General features: G+C 39.6%; 1 protein-coding gene across 4 annotated transcripts in view; it reads left to right on the top strand.

The window, feature by feature from the left end:
• The first annotated feature begins 3,579 nt into the window (after positions 1-3,579).
• The window catches only part of SCML2 (Scm polycomb group protein like 2), a 95,397-nt gene continuing 78,627 nt past the window's right edge, over positions 3,580-20,349 (top strand). For all 4 annotated transcript variants that reach the window (XM_064573833.1, XM_045875468.3, XM_045875461.3 and 1 more), the window contains exon 1: positions 3,580-3,675. The gene's annotated coding sequence lies outside the window, so the exon portion shown is untranslated. The remainder of the gene's footprint in view (positions 3,676-20,349) is intronic.

Below are 20,349 nucleotides of genomic sequence, written 5' to 3'. Positions count from 1 at the left end.
TGCTTCTCCCTCTGCCTGCAGCTCCCCCTGCTTGTGCTTGCTCGCTCTCTGTCTGACAAATAAATAAATAAAATCTTTTTTAAAAATGTGGAATCCATTAAGGAAAGGCCATGGTTTTGTTTTCTGATAGATTTGAATAGGACTTTCTCATCTGTGAAGTAAGTGTGACAGATTCTATTTACCTTAGTTTTAAAATGAAAAAAAGCTGAGGCATGGAAAGATTCTAAAGAAATCTAAGTAGTGGATGATAGAGTTGGAATTCAAGACAAGAGTTCAGACTTCCTGATAGAGCTTTGTCCTTTGACAAGACAGTCTTCTTGTTAGACTAGAGTCTCTCTTGATATTTTTCCAAGGAAGTTACTACTTCGCAGTTAGGAAAAGAGGTTTAATATAACCATCAACAGCAATACTAGAAACAGTTTATATCTTACTGATATGTGTTCTTGGTTTAATAGGGGAAAAAGGGCAATTTGTTAGAAACAAGGATCTGAAGATGTTTGTCAACTTAGTTACTATATTAATTTGTTATTTAGTACCTACTATATGGATTTTTTCCACTAAAGTGAAAATATGACTGGTGAGTTTACCAGGAATACCTTGGATCTCTAGCCTCTGCCAGGTTTAGTTAGGCTTCTGTGTTTTAGGGAGAAAGGGGTGCATGAAGTGGGAAAACTAGAGGGAGTCTTCACTAATCATCCTGAAACATTAACTTTACCTCTGCAAGTAATACCGTTTCAATACAGACATGTGTGCTGATGGAAATCTAGATTAAATTTTGCTTATCTAGGAAAGAAGACCATCTTTTTATTCTGATGGACTAATATTCAATTCTAAAGAAGGGTACAAAAGGAAGTTATCAAACACACTTGCGACACAAGTATTTTGCATTGGATTGGGGCAGGGTGAGGATGATGTATCTTTTTTAAGGTTGTCACAGTTTCTGGGCTGAGTCAGAACTATAGGAGCAAATGGACAGAAACAAATCTGAGACTTGAAAAATAATCATGAAAATTTGGATTTTACCAGCCTTAGTTCTTATTCTTTCAGTTGAGGTAGTCTCCTTTTCATGTGTTTCAGGCAAAAATTTTTTTTTTAAAAGATTTTATTTATTTATTTGACAGAGAGAGACACAGCGAGAGAGGGAACGCAAGCAGGGGGAGTGGGAGAGGGAGAAGCAGGCTTCCCGCTGAGCAGGAAGCCCGATGTGGGACTCGATCTCAGGACACTGGGATCATGACCTGAGCTGAAGGTAGACGCTTAAAGACTGAGCCACCCAGGCACCCCCAGGCAAAATTAATTGAATGTCATAATAGTAAGTATTCGTTCATCCATTCAGTCATTTAACAAATATTTACCAAATTCCTACTATGATCAAGGTGCTTCCATATGATGTAAAAGAAACAGTGATATTCTGACCTATGCTAACAGCATTAAAAAGCAGTCTCAAGTTTATTTTGGCAAAGCGGGAAAAGGAAAAGCAGAGTATAAGTACATAAAAGAATTATTATTAAATGCTTATACACAAAGTCTACGATGAAAATATATGATTCAGGACAGGGTAAAAGGGATAGGAAAGGTTTGGGTGTATGTATGTTCAGAAGCTGATTCTGCCACTTATTTGCTATTTAATACTCTATTTCCTCATCTATAAATTGGGAATAAGGGCACCTACCTCATAACTACTTTGTGAAAGAATATGATGAAAATTGACAATTATGTATCTAAAGAGACTAGCAGGATTCTCAGCACATGGTAGCTGTCATCATTACCAATAACTCATATTTAATGTAACAGAGTCACACTTCTATAAATGCTTTCATGAACGTAGTTACTGATAAGATGTTCTAATATAGATAACGCGATGTATGTTTTTAGAGAAAGGGCTTCAGTAATTCCATATTAAAAACAGGAATATGGGAAGTAGATGAGGTGCCTGTCAGGCAATTTAACAATCAGAGTAGTATTTCTACAACTTGATAAAGAGTCCATAGATGTAAAAGATGCGTAAGTGACAACCCAAGTCTTTCTAATACAGAATGTAGAGATGAATTTCAAATATTTCCATTGCATCAAGATTAGAAAGACAATGGCCAGTAATTAAAAATTTCAGTCCCTGCATCCCTCCAAGCCCTGCTGTAGCCCCATACTAAGGGTCTGCTTAGATTTAACCTGTTAATTGAGGATACCTTTCTGGCTTTCGAAAACATTTTTGAACCTTCATCTTGGACCATTTCAACATTCTCTTCTACATGGTATATATTATACAATCGATATGGCCAAATCTCTCTTTAATATTTGCATAACAGTGGCCTAGGTTTTCTGTTTCGCTGTAAAGTTTTTATGAAATTTGCACTAACGTTTATTTCGGCAGTTTGATTTTGTGCCATTCCTCAATACCTAGATACAATAAAAACAACTTTAATTTGGCCTTCGTTTAATATTGCAAAGGTCCTGTATGCAAATAATTTCCGTATTGTGAAAAATGGATATATTCCGCGTTTTTTTGTTTGTTTTGTTTTTTAGTTTTAGGCTTCAATTTCCTAATTATGATTTTAAAAATACAGTATGCCCTATATACTAAGTTAAGGCGATCACAAATGAAAAACCTACATCCAGCTATTCAGAGTTGGAGAGAGAAGGCCTGCCAATGGGTTACTTTTCGCTAACACAGCACATTGTATTATTTTTCAAACAAAAGTTTTAAATCTGCTTATACCCAACCTCACAACGAGGGATGGGATGTTTTTCTCGGGTTTTCTGTTTGCTACATTTTGTGCGGGGAGACTCGTGGGCTGTTTCAGGGTTATTTTTACGACCGCCCCCTTCCCCTCGGTGCGACCTCCACCTGCCCAACAGCTTGCCCCCGGGCGAGGAAGATACAGCAGAGGAGACCCCAAAATGCATTCTCGAGGACGCTCCCAAGCACTGTCAAACCAGTGAGCAAATTATTTTCCCCTCCGGGTTAACCTAGTCCCGTTAGCTCAAGCCTGGGTTTAGAGGAACAACTAAATTCAGAATGTGGAGCTGGAGGGGAATGCGTGGCAAAAACCCCTGGAAAAAAAAAACACCAAAAAAACCCACCAAAAAACAACGTTTCAAGGAATATGCTGCAACCCGCGAAGGAGTGGCTTTGCTCAAGCTGCTCTAAAGAGTTGCATTTTCCTTGCTCATCGAACTTGCTTCAGTTCCTAGGCAAGCGCCTGCCTTTTCGGTGGCGTGACCAAAGAGTCAAAGGCGATGGCCAAGGGGAGCGAGTTCCCGCAATGGAACTTGACGCGGACCCCGAGGTCTCAGTTGGGGGCCCATCACAGTTTTGGGTGCTTGGGCTGCGCCTGGCTTCTTTTTGGCGGGAGGGTAGATGGTGAGGGGGAGGATGGAGGAAAACTACCAAGGGCTTTCCTGGGCTTGCAGCGTCTCGTCGCCCGCCGCCGCTCACACTGCCTTCCGGCGGCGCCCCCAGCTCGGGCCCCGCACGCGGCAGCGGTCATAGGGCGTGCTTGCGGCGACCGCAGGGCACGCGGGCCAGCCGGGGCGGGGGCGGGGCGGTGGCGGCGGTTGCGGGGCATGCGCGGCTCCGCGCGCGGCTTCTCAAACATGGCGGCGGCGGTGTGAAGACCGGTGCCGGCTCGCGGGACCAGTGTGACAATTTCGCTCCTTTCGCCGACGGGACCCGAGGTGCGTGGCGACTCTGGGCCCCGTGAGGAGCAGAGAGGCGGAGCCGTGGCATCCGGTCTCTGATCGTTGTCCGAGGGCGGGCGGGTGGCCGGGAGCCCTCCGCGGCGCGTCCCGCGCGAGTAACGCCCCCTTACCGCTCCGCGGGGTCCGGCCTTAGCTCGGCCCCGCACCCCCGTGGCCCACCTTTGGCAGCCTCACCCCAGAGGCCAGGGCTCCCCTGCCCCACCTAGCGCCCTCCGCGACGCCCCACAGCTGCTTTTGCGCAGCCCCTCTTATTCCCCCGGGGCCCCGTCGCTGGTCCCGGGCCCATCCCTTGCGCGGCGTTTGGTTGCCGTGTCGCTCTCTAGCCGCCCCCTGGCCCAAAGCGCGGACAGCACCCTCCTGAGCATCCTCTTGCTGTGGGTGGAGCTGGGCGGGGGGGCCGAGCTGGGGCCCCGGGGCGGGCAGCGCCGGTGGGCGGTGGGGCTGAGGAGCAGTGATGACTTTGAGTGGTCTGGGCTGAAGCCCGCCCGGTTGCCTTCCGGGGAGTTGTGAGATAACTTTTGGAGTTTGGGAGGGAAACGTTAGCCCGGAAGGATGCGCCTGTGGCGGAGCGCGGGTTCGGTCCCGGTGCCAGGTGCCCATCGGACACGCGCCCCGGGGCTCTGGACGGTTGGGGAGGGGGGCACCGGTGGCTCTCCCGCCGGGGAGAAGTGGGGCGGGAGGGCGTGGCCCTCCTTGCGTGTGTGTGTGGGGGGGGGGGCGGAGAGGGGAGCTCCAACTCTCCCGAGGAGCTGCAGGGCGGCCACTGTGGTCTCGCGGCGTGACCTGGTCTAGGGACCAGTGGTGCCTTTAAGGAACAGCGGTCTTGCTTTTTCCACCTGACTAGTGGTTGTGCTGCATCCTGGTGTAAATCGCCAAATCGCCAGAGAGCGAGCAGGCGAATTTAATAGATTTTGCACCTTGAGGTTATATATAGCTTTGAGGTCTGTAATTTGCCCCCTTCTCCGGCCCCCAAACGTTTGGCCAGCACCGGTAGTTACAAATCCCCGTTTAAGACTATTGATGTTTTTAAGGGTTGTAAAACATTTGTCATTCATTACCAAGTGTGATTATAATTTGAAATTAGCTTTTATCTTGAAGATTTAGATCAGCTTTTATGAATTATGTGTTAAGGTGACTTTAGGATATCTCTGGAAAGTGAGTGGATCTGTTAGTAGGGGGAAGGTAAGGCAGGGAAAGTGGATACTTTGATCATATGATTTACAAAATTATCAAGGATAGTTTTCTTTACCAAAACAACTGCGGATGCTGCTGCATTTTTAAGGCTCCCAGAGCTATTCATGTTTCTGTTTTGGGGAAACAGTATTATAAGATGTATATCATTTATGGAATACAACTTCCTATGACAAGCAATTGTATTATAACAATAGTTCATAGATTCATTTGATTCTTTTCAAAAGCAGTGCTTGGGAATGTTCTTCAGTAATCACTATTTTGCCTTTCTTGCCATTCTTTTTCTTAGGTACTCATTAAATAATGTATTTCCAGGGATGAATTTTTTTTTCAGTCTTTGGTTTTGTATATTTAATGGGAGGAAGGTGAAAATAAGCTTTTGGGAAAAAGTCCAGTTGGGACTTTGAGAAAGGAGTGAATTTATGAGCACTCACCTGATGCTTTGTATTTGTTTGGCTATAGTTTTATCCATAGTCTTCAAAACAATCTGAAAGATCTTTTCAAAAACTTAAACACATTTAAAACAGCTTTGGAACTTTTGAATGGATAGCATATATATCACACAACCTTATAAGCTTAAGGGTGTGTACCTGTTTCCTTTAGAGAACCTGATTTGTTTTGAAATTGTTTGGAAAAAAAAAGATTAATGTAACTGAACTCCATTATGTGTGAGGTTGCTTTAAAGCTAATGATGTCATGATATTTACAAAAATCATTGGAGTCAGTCTTAAAGAGGTGGTATCAGTTTTTCTCATGAGGCAACTGTTTAGTCTTTTTTGTTTCAATCAGTACATCTTTTTGAAGTGCCTGTGCTGTCTGTAGTATGGAGTTTAGTTCAAGGTGCATTTACTTAGAGGCTGTGAATGTTGGCTTCTGGATGTTTAAGGCTGCCCATCAGTAATTTATTCCTGAAAATTTCCAAGTTATAGCTAAGAAAATCAATATGAATGTAAAACAAGTAGTTATTTTATTTCAAGGGCAAATTCAGGGAATCGGTGTTTTGTTTATAATTCTCTAAACAAAATTCTGGGTGTAACTGTGAATTATTTCTTACTTGGGTTGAAAGCTATACATTTTTATGAGATTATTTTCTAGGTCAGACAGATAAACATATGGATTAGGCTTGGGAAGAAAAATGAATTATTGGTATAAATTGAAATCTCTATGTGCTCTGGAGATTGAGGTTTTTTTTTTAATGCTAAACAACTTTGCTTCTATGACCAAGTAAGTAGTTTAGTTTGTAACTAAATATTAACTGACTCATAATTTAGAGCACTTTCTTTTTTCAAAATGTTTCAAAAATCTCTGAGCTAAAAAATAATAAGGGTTATGGTGGCCAGCTATAAGCCAGATGTGACTGTCATTTTCTTTTGGGTTTGTTCCTTTTTAGCTGCCTGCCTGTTCCCCCCAGATGCTTCCTATCTCCCCTCTTCCTGCCCCCGTTCCCTTTGCTGTTGGTGTCTGTTTCCGCATCAGTGAAATGGTCAGGGTAATCCTGCGCTGCCTCACCGAGAAATAATTGATGATAGTGAAGTGCCTTGAAAAGGCTGAGTAAATACCAAGTCTTTTGAATGAAAATGATGTAGCCCCTTGTTCCATTTAAGGAAAATCCAAATCCCAATTTTAGTTTGTGCTCTTGGTGGGGTGGGGGCAGAGGGAGGAGGAGGAAAATTTCACTTGAATATTTTATTGTCCCTCTCTTTGGGTTAATAGAAATGATTGTTGTAACTTTAGTAACTGGAACACTGGAGGATGCAAGGGATCCTCTGCTATTTGAGTTATTAGTTGCCTCTAAGTCTTTTTTTTTTTTTTGCCAGGTTACCCTTTCCGCTCCCCTTTTCCCCTTTATGCCGGCTCTATTCTGGTTCCAGCTGTGAATGGAAATCTGAGGTCATTTTCTCTTTTAGTTCACCTCTCTGGGAGTTTCATTGTCTCCTCATAGTCATATTCCTGGTTTTTAGGATATACAAGATATGAACAAAGTGAGCTCTGCCAGCCATCAGTGTTAGAGCTGTGAGGCTGTGGTTGTGAATATAGGTCTGGCATTGCCAGGAGATGTTTTGTAGCTTGGAGTGAGCAAATCAAGCACCCCTAAGAATTTTAAGAACATTATTGATGTCTGAAAATTACAACATAATATCTTAGGATTTGAAGTGGTAGTTAATTTCAGGAACCAAAAACCTGGAAATTTTGAAAATGGCTGATGTTGATGATTTTGAAAGAAAAAGTTCACCCTTCCCTGGGTTGGGGTCTTAATATTTGTGATCCTTTTGTCTTAGGGAAATAGTTGAAAGAAACCACTGCTGTTTATCTTATGTTAGAATGGGTTGGTATAATTTAGTGGTAAGTGTTCCAAGGCTCTAACTAGTTTGGGCTTTGGTTACTCGAAGTATAGAGATGCCTTTACTATAGTGATAACATCTCGTTTTAAAAAAGATACAGAGGTGATGGTTCTTAAAGCCAGATAACTTAAAAAAAAATTTTAGAAGCCATCCAAGATTTGGAATGTGCATATATATATTCTTTGCTTTTTATGAGTAAGGCATTTTTGCTTATTTTGTCTTTATGTTGTCTAAGTAAACCTTGGCCACCTTGGAAATAATAATAGGAGTGATTTTTATGCTAAATGGTTTCTACTAAACATATATCCCTAAACCTTCCCCTACTTTCATTTTTTGGGCATGTGGTGGAAAGGTTTTGACGTAAAAAATGAGGATATCTTGTTTCGTGAAAAGTGAAATATTTGAGAATCCTTTAAGCAGTTTATATGATGGTGCTGTTCCATTTAATTTCATACTCATCTCCCTAAGCTAGATGAATTTCTTATTTAACCAAGGAGAAAAAAAAAAAAGAATAAGCTTTTTTTATGAGTAAAGAGCTGGGAAGCATTTGAAGATAGCATTTGACTACGTACTACTTGTGACCTGTGTTTATGGCTGTGGCTCTGCCCCTTCCTAAGTTTATAGGAGCAAATTGTTGTAAGAGCGGAAAGAGAGTGCCCACCTTTTGTGGTAATGTGCCACTGTAAACTTCAGAAGGGGCAGATATATTGCAATTCTAGGGCATACCTTTAGGATACTTTCTTTTCTCAGGGAAAAGTTGGTGGGACTCTCTTTGCTTTTTGTCTTTAGAATACATATTTGATTTTTCTCACCCTCCGTTTCTCATAAGGATTAACTGGTGCAGAATTCCAGTCATAAACAGCTTCATTTGCTTGGTATGTACCTTGTAACCTTGACATGATCTTTTAAATTTAGTATGTGTATTGAGAGAGTTCTTATTTTCTTTATCATTTGGTCACTTTTCTCACCTTTCATCATTCTTAGTTTAAGATTTTGCTTATATATTTAAAGTTGTGATTGAATCACATGTGTTTTTTCTGTTATCTTGCTTCTCTGTACAGTTGTAAACATGTGCTTTTTGCTGTGAAACTGTTGTCTTTTTTCTTCCATTTGAAAGATTTAAAGTATTATTTGGAGTATATTTCTCAATATACTTTAATGTTATTTGAAAAATATGATCAGTATTATCTTTATTTTTTATTGATTTGGTAGAGCTTCATAAATCTGTTCAAATGAAACACATTATCTTTGGTAGTTATTAAAAGAATTAAAATGCAGTACTCTATACTGGTAAGTACCTTTAAATATTGCTTTGTTTTAGATTAGAAACTCTGATTTGAGATTTTTTGGGGTTGAGATTTTGAGAGGTTCTAGAAATGCTTAAATGAATTAATTTACTGACACCTGCCTCACGTTTTAAGTGTTGTCAGGGATGTTTAGTTTTCTGGTCACTTCAGACTGTGGTTTATTGCATGCTTTTCTGTAGTCTGTTGTCTAGCAGGGATTGTTGTTGTCATCATTTCCATTATTTCTTGTAGGGCTGGTGTTAGAAACCATAAATCTAGACTGCTGTGATAATAGGAACAGGCTGTAACCTGACCCAGTTCTTTTGTCAAAATGTCGCACCGAGAGCTGCCTGTAGTAAATTGACATGCCCTGCTATTAACTGAAGTCCTCCGCAAATGTCGGTGGGCAGCAGGTCTTTGGGCAATTAGCCTGTGGCTATGCTTTAAAACCTTAGGAATTTACAACTATAAACTGGGATCTTGGCAACCCTTGACTTGTCTATCATCTATCTGTTTTCTGACATAACATATTTAAGTAAATGCATAGCTTTCAGATAAATTATTTTAAAATTGCAAGTAATTATTTCAACTTGTAAGCTGTAATTTTTGAGATAAATTAAAAATTCTTAAAAATAGTTATTTTCTTCTTGGGTTTGTTTTGATACAGAAAAAGATGAATTTCTAACTTTTTGGGGTAGATTTTACTAAAGCATAATTAAAATTGTTCCTCTAGAAACCTTAATTTCCTCCAGGAGGCTAGATTTGATAAATCCTCACTATCAAAAATGTTCATTCTTAATATTGAATATTCACAGTTCAGAGATGGAATTTTAGTTTTAAAGGTAATTGCAACATTAGAATTCAGAGGTTTTTTTTCCTGATTACTTTTATAGATATATCAGAAAATGGGAAATTTGATTATTTACTTGAGTGAATTGAGTAGGTGTTTGTGCGATCCTTAAGTAATGAATCACGTCCAATTCCAACAAGTTATATATGGCTATATGATGGATATGTACATTTTTCCTATCCTCTATTAGGATGATCACTATTACCAGAAGCAAAAAAAAATTAAAAAAGTTAAAAGAGCCAGCTGCTCTTTGTCAAAGGAAAATATATAGCTATAATGTATTTCACTTAAATCAGTATTAGTTTTTGCTTAGGTAGAAATGTGAAGTACTTTTTGCAACCAAAGTAATAAACTATTTTCAAGTCAAAATGAAAAACTTAAAGGTGCTATCTTAATGCAGTTAACTCAGGCTTCCCTATCATCCTCTTACATATTGACTGGGCAGCAAAGAAGACCTTTTTTGTTTGTTATTCAATTTTAAAAACAGTGTCTTTATAACAAGATAGACTAAAAAAGAAAAAAAAGTTCTACTTATGCTATTTCATTAATATTTTCTGGTGAATTATGTATGTGTATAACTTTATCACTTATTCCAACATTTTCTTTAAAACTACCAGCAAGCATATCTGTGAACCTCTCCTGGCCTTGAAACTTCTTATACTGTTGATATACTCAAGGGAATATAATGAAATATTTATGCAACCAAGTTATTTTGTGTGTAGTAACAGTGTCTTTTCCTTTTTGTGTATGTGAATATTGGTTTAAAGCATGTGTTTTAGTTCTAATTGTAATGTGATTTGAATTTATAAACTGAATTCTGGTACAGTATATATTCCTAGCTGTTCTCCTCCCCGCCCCAAAAAACACTTAATAGTAGTGACCAATTTACACTGGGGGCCTGTCTTTTTGAGACCTCAAACATCCTAGAAATCAAATTCAGAGTAAAAAATTAAAGGTTTTTCAGATGTTGGGAAGGAGGATGATGTGAGGAGTAGGGGACTGTCTCAGATCTCACAGAATTTTTCTCCTTGGCCTGTTGACCTAGACTTGTGTAAATTAAACCATAGCAGATTGAACATTGCAGGAAGGAACAGAGAAGAACAACAATGACAGCCAGCCCCCTTCCCCCCCCAATATTTTTAAAACCACAATGTCCTGGGACTATATGGTTTAGGTATAAGTAGCCAGTAGCATAGCAGATTACATTTACTCATTTAGCAAACATTTTAGGGGCCCTACATTATGAAAGACACTGTGGATAGACAATGGAGAATACAAAGATGAACCAGGCATAATACTGCCCCTAAAAGCTTATTTCCACCAGGGGAGATAAAACATGTACACAAACACAACAGAAGAAATTCTAGTAAAATGGTTAAGCATTCAAGGACCTATGTCCAATCTAACTGGGTGATCTTGTGCAGATCTTTGAGCCTCAATATTCTTAACTTTCAAATGGACATTAATAACAGTAACAACCCTCCAGGCTTGTAATAGGCTTTAGATAGAAAAAATGTATATAAAGGCCCTAGTAGGGTACCAGACATTTAGCAAGAGTTCAGTAGGTGACAACTCATAGTATTTATTATTACCATTTTCATCACTATCATCATTAGACCCTAGGGACTATAAGTTTTACTTTCTTATGCCTCATGGATCCACTCTATCCAAAGTGCATGGTGTGTCTCCTTTTCCCTTTCAAAGCGTGGACAGTGTATTGAAACCTTGTCTTTTTGGAGTCTTAACAGACTTAGGTTTGAATCATTTTTCTTTCACTACCAGCTTTCTGATCTTCAAGGATCAGCAGAACTTGGTAATTGATAAGATACTGGACAAAGGAAGAAGAGAATCAAAGATGACTTCTAATTCAGAAAGATTGGGTATTAGTAATGCTTATTAAAAAAGGAAGCAGAGGAAGAGTCACTTATTTTGGAAGGCAAAAGAGTTTGATTTCTTTTTTTACTTTTTTTTTTTTTAAAGATTTTATTTATTTGACAGAGAGAGACACAGTGAGAGAGGGATCACAAGCAGGGGGAGTGGGAGAGGGAGAAGCAGGCTCCTGGCTGAGCAGGGAGCCCGATGCGGGAATCGATCCCAGGACTCTGGGATCATAACCCGAGCCGAAGGCAGACGCTTAACGACTGAGCCACCCAGGTGCCCCAAGAGTTTGATTTCTTAAATATGTAATGTTTGAAGTAGTTGTGAGGCATTTAGACAGATGTTCAATTGGCTAGACTAGAAATTTTGGAGAGAGACTGAGACTAGAGATGCTGATGTAGGAGTCATCCACATAGGGATGTTGCATCACCATGGAATAGAATGAGATTCTAGACTCTAAAATTACTAGAATCTAGAGAAAGAGACTGACTAGAGAATAGAGAAGATAAATGGCTAGGACAGGAGGAGGAAGTAGACACAGAGGGATAATAGAGGTAGGACAATCAGAACCTGAGGCTTAGAAGAGAAGTGTCTGGAATGAGGGGTGACCTATCACTCCTGAAGTGTCAAGAGAATAAGGGCTGAAACACTGAAATGGGGTCTGATCCCTGGGAAGTAATTAGGGTTTTGGAAAGCAGTTGTGGGAAAAGAAGGAAGGTAGTGGTCAGATTGCAAAAAGTAAAGTATCCGAGCATCTCTTTTTGTTTTGAGTGTTGTTTTATTTATTACCAAAATCTTAGTTACCAGGAAAAGGTTAGTCTGGTAAATGTATAATATAGTAGAGAATCTTTTCTACACCGATAAAACTTTGATGTTGTCTCAATTTAAGGTCACTTTACTCTTTAAAAAAATGTGGATTTTAATATCTGCCAAATGGGGGAGGTTCAGCGAACAAGTCTAATAATAAATGCTTAAGTTTGGACATTATGTATTCCCACCTATGGGACTTCTGTCTGGGAAATATGCAGCAAATTTTGCTCTTGGTGCAGGAACAACCTTATCTTCTTCAGCTGTATTTTGTTTATTTTTATACCTTCTCAGGTTGAGATTCTATATAATTCCATCCATTTTATAACATCTGACCAATGGCTTAAAGTTGAAAAGGGCCCTGGGAGATTCCTTCCTTGTCAGACTTGTTAAGTTCCTGTCCTTGTCAAAATGTTTACCCTTATTGACTTTTCACATAGTGGTCTCTAATAAGAGACTCAAGGTGTATTACCTTACCTTCAAAACAAAACCAAAAAAAAAAGAAAAATGGAAAAGCAAAACCAACAACCTGAAACAAACAAGTAATGGAAAGGCCCTGTAATCTTAGAATTATAGACCCATTAACTTGCCAAACAGTTCTTTAAAACTTTGTCTTTCTCAAAGAAGAAAAAAAAAACCCTAGAATTTTCTCCAGAATCACGTAAGATCAATGGGAATTTTAGGTTTAATAATTCTACTATTGGGGTGCCTGGATGGCTCAGTTGGTTAAGTGTCTGCCTTTAGCTCAGGTCATGATCCCAGGGTCCTGGGATCGAGCCCCACGTCGGGCTCCCTGCTCAGCAGGGAGCCTGCTTCTCCCTCTCCCTCTGCCTGCTTGTGTTCTCTCTCTCTGTCAAATAAATAAATAAAATCTTTTAAAAATAAAAAAAAAATTAAAAAAAATAATTCCACTATTAATCATTGTTTAATCATACTGAGAAATGGCTGAAGACAATGCAGGGATTTTCAAAGCATTTGTTGATCTCTTCTCAGCTCTTAATTCTATAACAAATTACAGTCTTCAAAACAAATGGTTTTGTAAAAGGTCCCAGAATATCAATGCTTGTTCAAAGTTTGCTAGATACAGCAACTAGATTTAGTGTAGCTGTGGTATGTTGGTAAAGGAAATATCAGTGTCAGACACTTATAAAATAGTGCTAACCAGGGGTGCCTGGGTGGCTCAGTTGGTTAAGCGTCTGCCTTCTGCTCAGGTCATGATCCCAGGACCCTGGGATGGAGCCCTGCATCCGGCTTCCTGCTCAGCAGGGTGTCTGTTTCTCCTTCTGCCCCTCCCCCCACTCATACTTGTGTGCTCTGTCTCTCTCTCTCTCTCTCTGAAATGAATAAATGAAATCTTTGAAAAAAAATAGTGCTATCCTAATACTTTTATTTTGACTGATTTATATTTGAAAAAAAATTTTTTTTAGCACAGTGAAGTTGCTCCTTGTATGCATTTAGTGAAGCAACTTCTCTGTATGCTGGCAAAAACAAAACAAAGCTTTTAATTTTTTTTCCTTGCCCAAATTTTCTCTCTCATGTAACATGGAGAGCTACTTTGGGAGTCTTATTTGAGTCTTTCTTAAAAGTGCTGAAGCAGTTCAAAGTATATTGAGAGCAAAATTAAGCTTTTCTGTTGTTTCCTGTGCAGACGACAACTGTGTGAGATGCGTTTTTATTTCTAAAAGAATGTTAGGCTCTTAATTTTTTCCAGAAAGACAGCAGCTGTGCTATCTTCATATCTGGTATGTAAGTCATATAGATATGTTCTTAGCTCCATGGCATATCTTTATTTGAGGCACTGGGAATTCAACTATGAGTTAATGCTAGCAGTATTTACCAGTAGATCATGGTCTGTTCCTTTGGCTTCTATAATCTCTACCTTTGTATTGTGACGAAAGATGTAGGTGAATTATAGTGTAATGCTGGGGCATTTTAAGACGGACAATAGAACTTTTATGTTTTCTCAAATTATACTCAAAGATAGTTTGTATTAAATTAACCAGCATTTCTTTACATCAAGATCTGTACATATTCCTCCTAGTACTCAGCCCTAGGAAAATGTTTATTTTTTCCATTGAATTTGTATTTTTGTCTTGTGTGAAACTTACATAGACCAGAGAGAAATTAATCATTCAGGTTGAGTACTAATTTTTTTCCAACTAGTAAACATTTTTATTTGCTCTTTTTTTTAGGGGTGGGGAGGGGCAGAGGGAGGGAGAATCCCAAGCAGGCCCCACGCCCAGCGCAGAGCCCAATACAGGGCTGGATCTCACGACCCTGAGATCATGACCTGAGCCAAAATCAAGAGTTGGTTGCTTAACCAACTGAGCCACTCAGGCACCCCTGTTTGCTCTTTTTAATAATAAAAGCCCCATCCTTCTATAAGTATGTTTTTATACTGGAACTACTAATCCTTCTTAAAAATAGCATGGTATAGGACAAAACAATTATATAGAAATGGTGAAAAGTTTTGGTGATCAAACAATATTAAAAATGTTTGATAAATATGTCATAAATTTAAAAATTAACCCAATGCCCTAATAAATGTATTTTCATCTAACTTGGTGTTTATCACTTTTTTTTTTAAGGGGTGGGGCAGAAGGAGAAGGAAAGAGAGAATCTTAGGCAGGCTCTACCCACAGTGTAGAACCTGATGCGGGGCTTGATCTCATGACCCAGAGATCCTGATCTGAGCTGAAATTCAGAGTTGGAAGCTTAACCTACTGAGCCACCCAGGTGCCCTGGTGTTTATCACTTTTTAGATTACAAAATAAGCCCTAATTTTTCTCCTATTTTGAGTGTTAATCTTGAGAATAGTGGAGTTTTTCCTTAAGACATGAACTTTTTTTTTTTTTTAAGATTTTATTTATTTATTTGAGAGAGACAGAGAGCACATGAGTGGAGAGAGGGAGAAGCAGACTCCCTGCTGAGCAGGGAGCCTGACGCAGGGCTCAACCCCAGGGCCCTGAGATCATGACCTGAGCTGAAGGCAGACGCTTCACCGACTGAGCCACCCAGGCGCCCCAAGGCATAAACTTTTAAAAGGCATTTATTATTGTCCAGTTTTTATTTTAGCTAAAAATATTGCCTTTATGAATTATCATATGGGCAGAATTTTATTGGAAGATTATTAATATATGGAATTTGGAAAGTGTATATTTAAAAGTGGTTCAAATGTATATTATATATGGATTTACGTATGTGATTTTTAACAATTGAAAGGATATATACCAAATGGTTAACAGCAGGTATTGCTTGATGGTAGGGTTATAGGTGATTTTTCCCCCCTTTTCTTATCTGTCTTATAATTAAAAAAATATATTTTTAAAAAAAAGTAAGTTTAAGCATTCGCTTGATTTTACATCTAGTGCCTAGATTGAGAATTTACACATTTGTATGGTGCCTGGATGGCTCAGTCAGTTGAGCATCCTACTCTTGATTTCAGAGGTTCCTCAGATTGAGTCCTGCATTGGGGTCCGCACTGGGGGTGGAGCCTGCTTAAGATTCTCTCTCTCCCTCTCCCTCTGTCCCTCCCTAAACCCCCCCCCCGCCACGCAGTGCGCTCTCCTTTTTTTTTTTTTTTAAAAAGATTCTATTTATTTATTTGAGGGAGAGTGCGCTCAAGCGAGAGAGAGAGAGAGAAAGAAAGAAAGAAAGAAAGAAAGAAAGAAAGAGCTCAAGTGGTGGAAGGGGGCAGAGGGAGAGGAGAAGCAGACTCTCCGCTGAGCAGGGATCCCCCCCCCCCCCGCCATGGGGCTCGGTCCCAGGACTCTGGGATCATGACCTGAGCCGAAGGCAGTTGCTTAATCGACTGAGCCACCCAGGCACCCCCCCAAAAAAGAAAAAGAAAAAAGGAATTTACACATTTGCATATGCCAAATATAAACCTTAGATAGTAGAAATATTGGGGAGAGTCAGGAGAGAAAAACAAATCAAGGAAATATATGAATTTCAGAATATTTGAAAACAAATATTTTATAGTGATTCAACAGTTCCATACATCACTCAGTGCTCATCATGACAAGTGCATTCCTTAATCCCCATCACCTATTTCACCCATCGCCCCTACCCACCTCCCCTCTGGTAACCTTCAGTTTATTCTCTATAGTTAAGAGTCTGGGGCGCCTGGGTGGCTCAGTTGGTTAAGCGACTGCCTTCGGCTCAGATCATGATCCTGGAGTCCCGGGATCGAGTCCCGCATCGGGCTCCCTGCTCAGCAGGGAGTCTGCTTCTCCCTCTGACCCTCACCCCTCTCATGCTCTCTCTCTCATTCTCTCTCTCAAGTAAATAAATAAAATCTTTAAAAAAAAAAAAAAAAGAGTCTGAATGGTGTCTTCAAACAACTCACTGCACTTTAACACCATGAGGGCTGAAAGGGAAAGCTTATTGAGTCACTGACTCATGCACTCATAAACAGTTTGAGTTCTTTTTGTGTATTGAAGGCTTTATTTTGGCATGACTTTGGAATTCACAAGAGATACATCTGCGCACTGGTGCTGAGTGACTATGATAATTGAAAAGGAAAAGTTTCCAAACTCTGAAAGAGTTGATCTTATCTAATATGGCTAATCTCAAACTAAAGGGATCTGGAATTCTTCCTGTCTTTATCTGGGGATAAATAGTATTTATTTTATTCCTTGGTCTGTGGGTCTACCTTAAAATAAGTGGTTTGGATTCCAAAGCATTGGTTTTGAAGTTAAGAATATTTGCATTGCATTTAACTCTAAGAAAGTTCTTTTTTTATAGAAATACTTATTTTAGGGGCACCTGAGTGGCTCAGGTCATGATCCTGGAGTCCTGGGATTAAGCCCCACGTTGGGCTCAGCACTCAGCCGGGAGCTTGTTTCTCCCTCTCCCTCGGCCCCTCTCCACTCATGCTTGCTTGCTCTCTCTTTTACTCTCTCTCAAATAAATAAAATCTTTTAAAAAATTATTTTATACCCATCAGCAGCATATGAGAGTTCTAATTGTTCCATATCTTCATCAACATTTGGTATTGTCATTCTTTTTCATTTTAGCCATTTTATGTAGTCGTATCTCATTGTGGTTTTAATTTGTGCTTCCCCAAATACTAATGATGTTGAACATCTTTTCACATGCTTAACAGGCCATTTGTGTATCTTCTTTAGCAAAGTGATCGTCCAAATCTTTTGCCAATTATGTTTTTATTGGGCTGTTTGCCTTTTAAAAATTGAGTTGTAAGAGTTCTTTATATATTCTGGATGCGGATCTTTTATCAGATACATATTTTGCAAGTATTTTCTCCTATTCTGTGGCTTATCCTTTTCTTAACAGTATCATTTGAAGAGCAGTTGTTAGTTTTGATAAAGTCCAATGTATCAGTTTTTTCTCTGACGTGTTGTGCTTCTTTGTGTCATATTTAAGAAGTCATAGCTTAATTTAGAGTCACAAGGTCTCTGTGTTTTCTTCTAGAAATTTTATAGTTGCAGGCTTTACATTAAATTTATGATCTTTTTTTGAGGTAGTTTTTGTGTATTAACTTCTGAGGTAAGTGTTGTTTGTCTTTTTTTTTTTTTGGTACATGGAGATGTTCTAGTACTATTTGTTGGAAAAAGAAAAAACCCCAAAACTATCCTTTCTCCATTAAATTACCTTGGCCCTTGTGTTGAAAATCTATTCACGGGGTGCCTGGGTGGCTCAGTTGTTGGGCGGCTGCCTTCGGCTCAGGTCACAATCCCAGGGTCCTGGGATCAAGCTCATGTCTGGCTCCTTGCTCAGCGGAGAGCCTGCTTCTCCCTCTCCCTCTGCCTGCCGCTCTGCCTACTTGTGCTCTCTCTCTGTCTCTCTGTCAAATAAATTAAAAAAAAAAAAATCTATTCACCATATGTATATATATGTGTATCTTTTGGGACTCTATTCTGTTCCATTGGTCAGTATGTCAATTCTTATGCCAATACCACTCTATCTTCATTAAATATTGCCTTTGGATAAATTATTAAATCCAGTTTATTAATATTTTCTTTTATGGCTTGTGCAATTTTATGCCTATTTAAGAAATCTTCCAACTTGTGTGCATGGTACATGGATTTACTTATTTAGGTCTTCAAAGATTTACTTTTAATCATCTCTATACATATATCTTCACCTCCTAGGATTATAAGATTACTTCCTCAACTAATGGGAGCAAATGATAACAGTTGAGATGAAGAATTCAGTTATAGTTTAGAGATTTGAAAGAAGGGCATAGGAACCTGGGTATACCTTTTATGTGTGACCCATCCCTCAGTTTTTCAACTGAGCCCCTTTTGTATAGTAGAGGAACTTAATGTAATTCACAACTTTTTGCTCTCTGATTAGAGTTGGTAAGTGCCTTCACTCCCTACCTGGATTACAGCTCATCTCCCTTTACTTTCTGCTTGGATTCAGCACCCTTTATATATTTCAAATACTGTCTTTTTCTTTTCTTTTTAAATTTATTTTTTAAAGATTTTATTTATTTGAGATAGAGAGAGCACGAGTGGGGTGGGGGGCAAACGGAGAGGGAGAAGCAGGCTTCCCACTGAGCAGGGAGCCCAATGCAGGGCTCAATCCCAGGACCCTGGGACCATGACCTGAGCTGAAGGCAGAGGCTTAACTGACTGAGCCACCCAGGCACCCTCACTTTGTCTTTTTCTTTAGCCACTCGGCTATGGTCTTTAATTGAAAACATCCTCACTCACAGTGGTATTGAATATTTAATTCATTTGATTATTCCAATCTGACTTTCAGGGCTGATGTCTCAGAAGGGGGGGTAATGCTTTGTGAATCATCTCTGTATGGGTGGCTTCTGAAGGCATGGGCCCTGAGAGACTGTAGAGGGAAATAAGAGCCCAGAAGGAACCTGAGCAAGTCTAGCATTTCATAATCAAGTAGAGGAGGCAGGAGCCTCTTCAGTGTCCACTCATTTTGTATCTTCAGCCTGAAATTCCTCTCTGTCTTCTCTGCTCATTGAAATACTCATCTTTAAAGGACCAGTTCAAGTGCCACTTCTTTTGAAAAGGCTTCTTTTATATTCCCAGTTAATTGTGTTTTTGTCTTTGCACAGAGCACCACTTTTACCTCTCTTAATAGAGCTTGTATTTTATTCTTTGTTCGATAATTAGTTGTTAATAAGTCTCTCTCACTAGATTTCTAAGGTCTTTTGTAGTAGATTGTGTATCTTCTGTCTACACAGCACCAAGCATATAGGAATTCTGTAAATATTTGTTAAATACATGACTATATCACATCTGGAAACTGGTGGTGGTGATATAGAAAGGAACAAGAAAAGCTTTAAGAAAGAGATGGGATTTATGTTTGGTCTTAAAGGATGGCTAGGATTTCAAGAAGCAGCAGAAGAAAGGGTATCCCATGCAGATGGAACAACATGATGAGTTTTGAACTAGGCCACAGTATAGCTGTAGGCGGTAGATGTCAGGTGGCTTTGAAATTGTGAGGGACCTTAAATAGGCCCAGCAGAAGATTTTTTGTTCAATTCAGTAGTCAGTGAAATCACTGAAGCAGGTAGCTGATTTGGCAAGAAAGCAGCTTAGTCCGTATCTGACAGGTATTGGGTAGGTTGTGGTGGGGAAAGACTTGTGGCAAAATGAGTTAGGCGACTATGGTATTAGACCAGGCAGGAGCTAATGAGCGTATAAACCAGTTAGTGCCAGGGGAAAGAGAAATGAGAGAGTGCATGTTGGCTACTGATTGAATGTGTGAGTGAAAGAAGAGAACTTCACACATTCAGTCATACCTGGGGTTTTAAATCCCAAGTACCTGGAAGAGTAGTGTGTCAGTAGGAGAAACAAAAATGTCAGAAGGAGCAAATTTTGAGGAGATGATGCTTGAGTTTAAGTCTGTTGAGTCAGAGATGCAGAAGGCGTTCTGGGTGGCTTAATGAATGTGTTCTCCATGGGCTTCTTTAAATAACAAATTATCTTCCGTTATACACATTATCATGTTCTGACCACAGGCACACAGAGTAATGTGAGATGGATATCCAATTGCCATATTAAATATTTCTGTGTACATAGCTCTTCTATAGCACTCATATTGTGTTTTTTATTCATAGCTCCTGGATGGAGCTGTTGGAGGGCAAGGACAGTGTATTATTTATCTTTGTTGTAGATTGCCTGGCATATTGAGGACATGCAGGAAAAGTTTGAATTAATGGCTCACAATACACAGATCTTTGAACAAGTAATTGTCTTGTTAGAAGACTTGACTCTTGCAGTTCTTACAAGTTGTACTAACACAGTCATGATTCTTCCATCTCTCCATAATATGGGCTCAAGTGGTTTTTGGGATAGGCCTC

Source organism: Mirounga angustirostris, unplaced genomic scaffold (genome assembly GCF_029215605.1).
Source record: "Mirounga angustirostris isolate CCGP_5_RB_7025 unplaced genomic scaffold, mMirAng1.0.hap1 SCAF_11, whole genome shotgun sequence".
NCBI lineage: Eukaryota > Metazoa > Chordata > Mammalia > Carnivora > Phocidae > Mirounga > Mirounga angustirostris.
The sequence above is the reverse complement of the archived record's forward strand: the minus strand, read 5'-3'. Positions and strand labels throughout refer to the sequence as shown.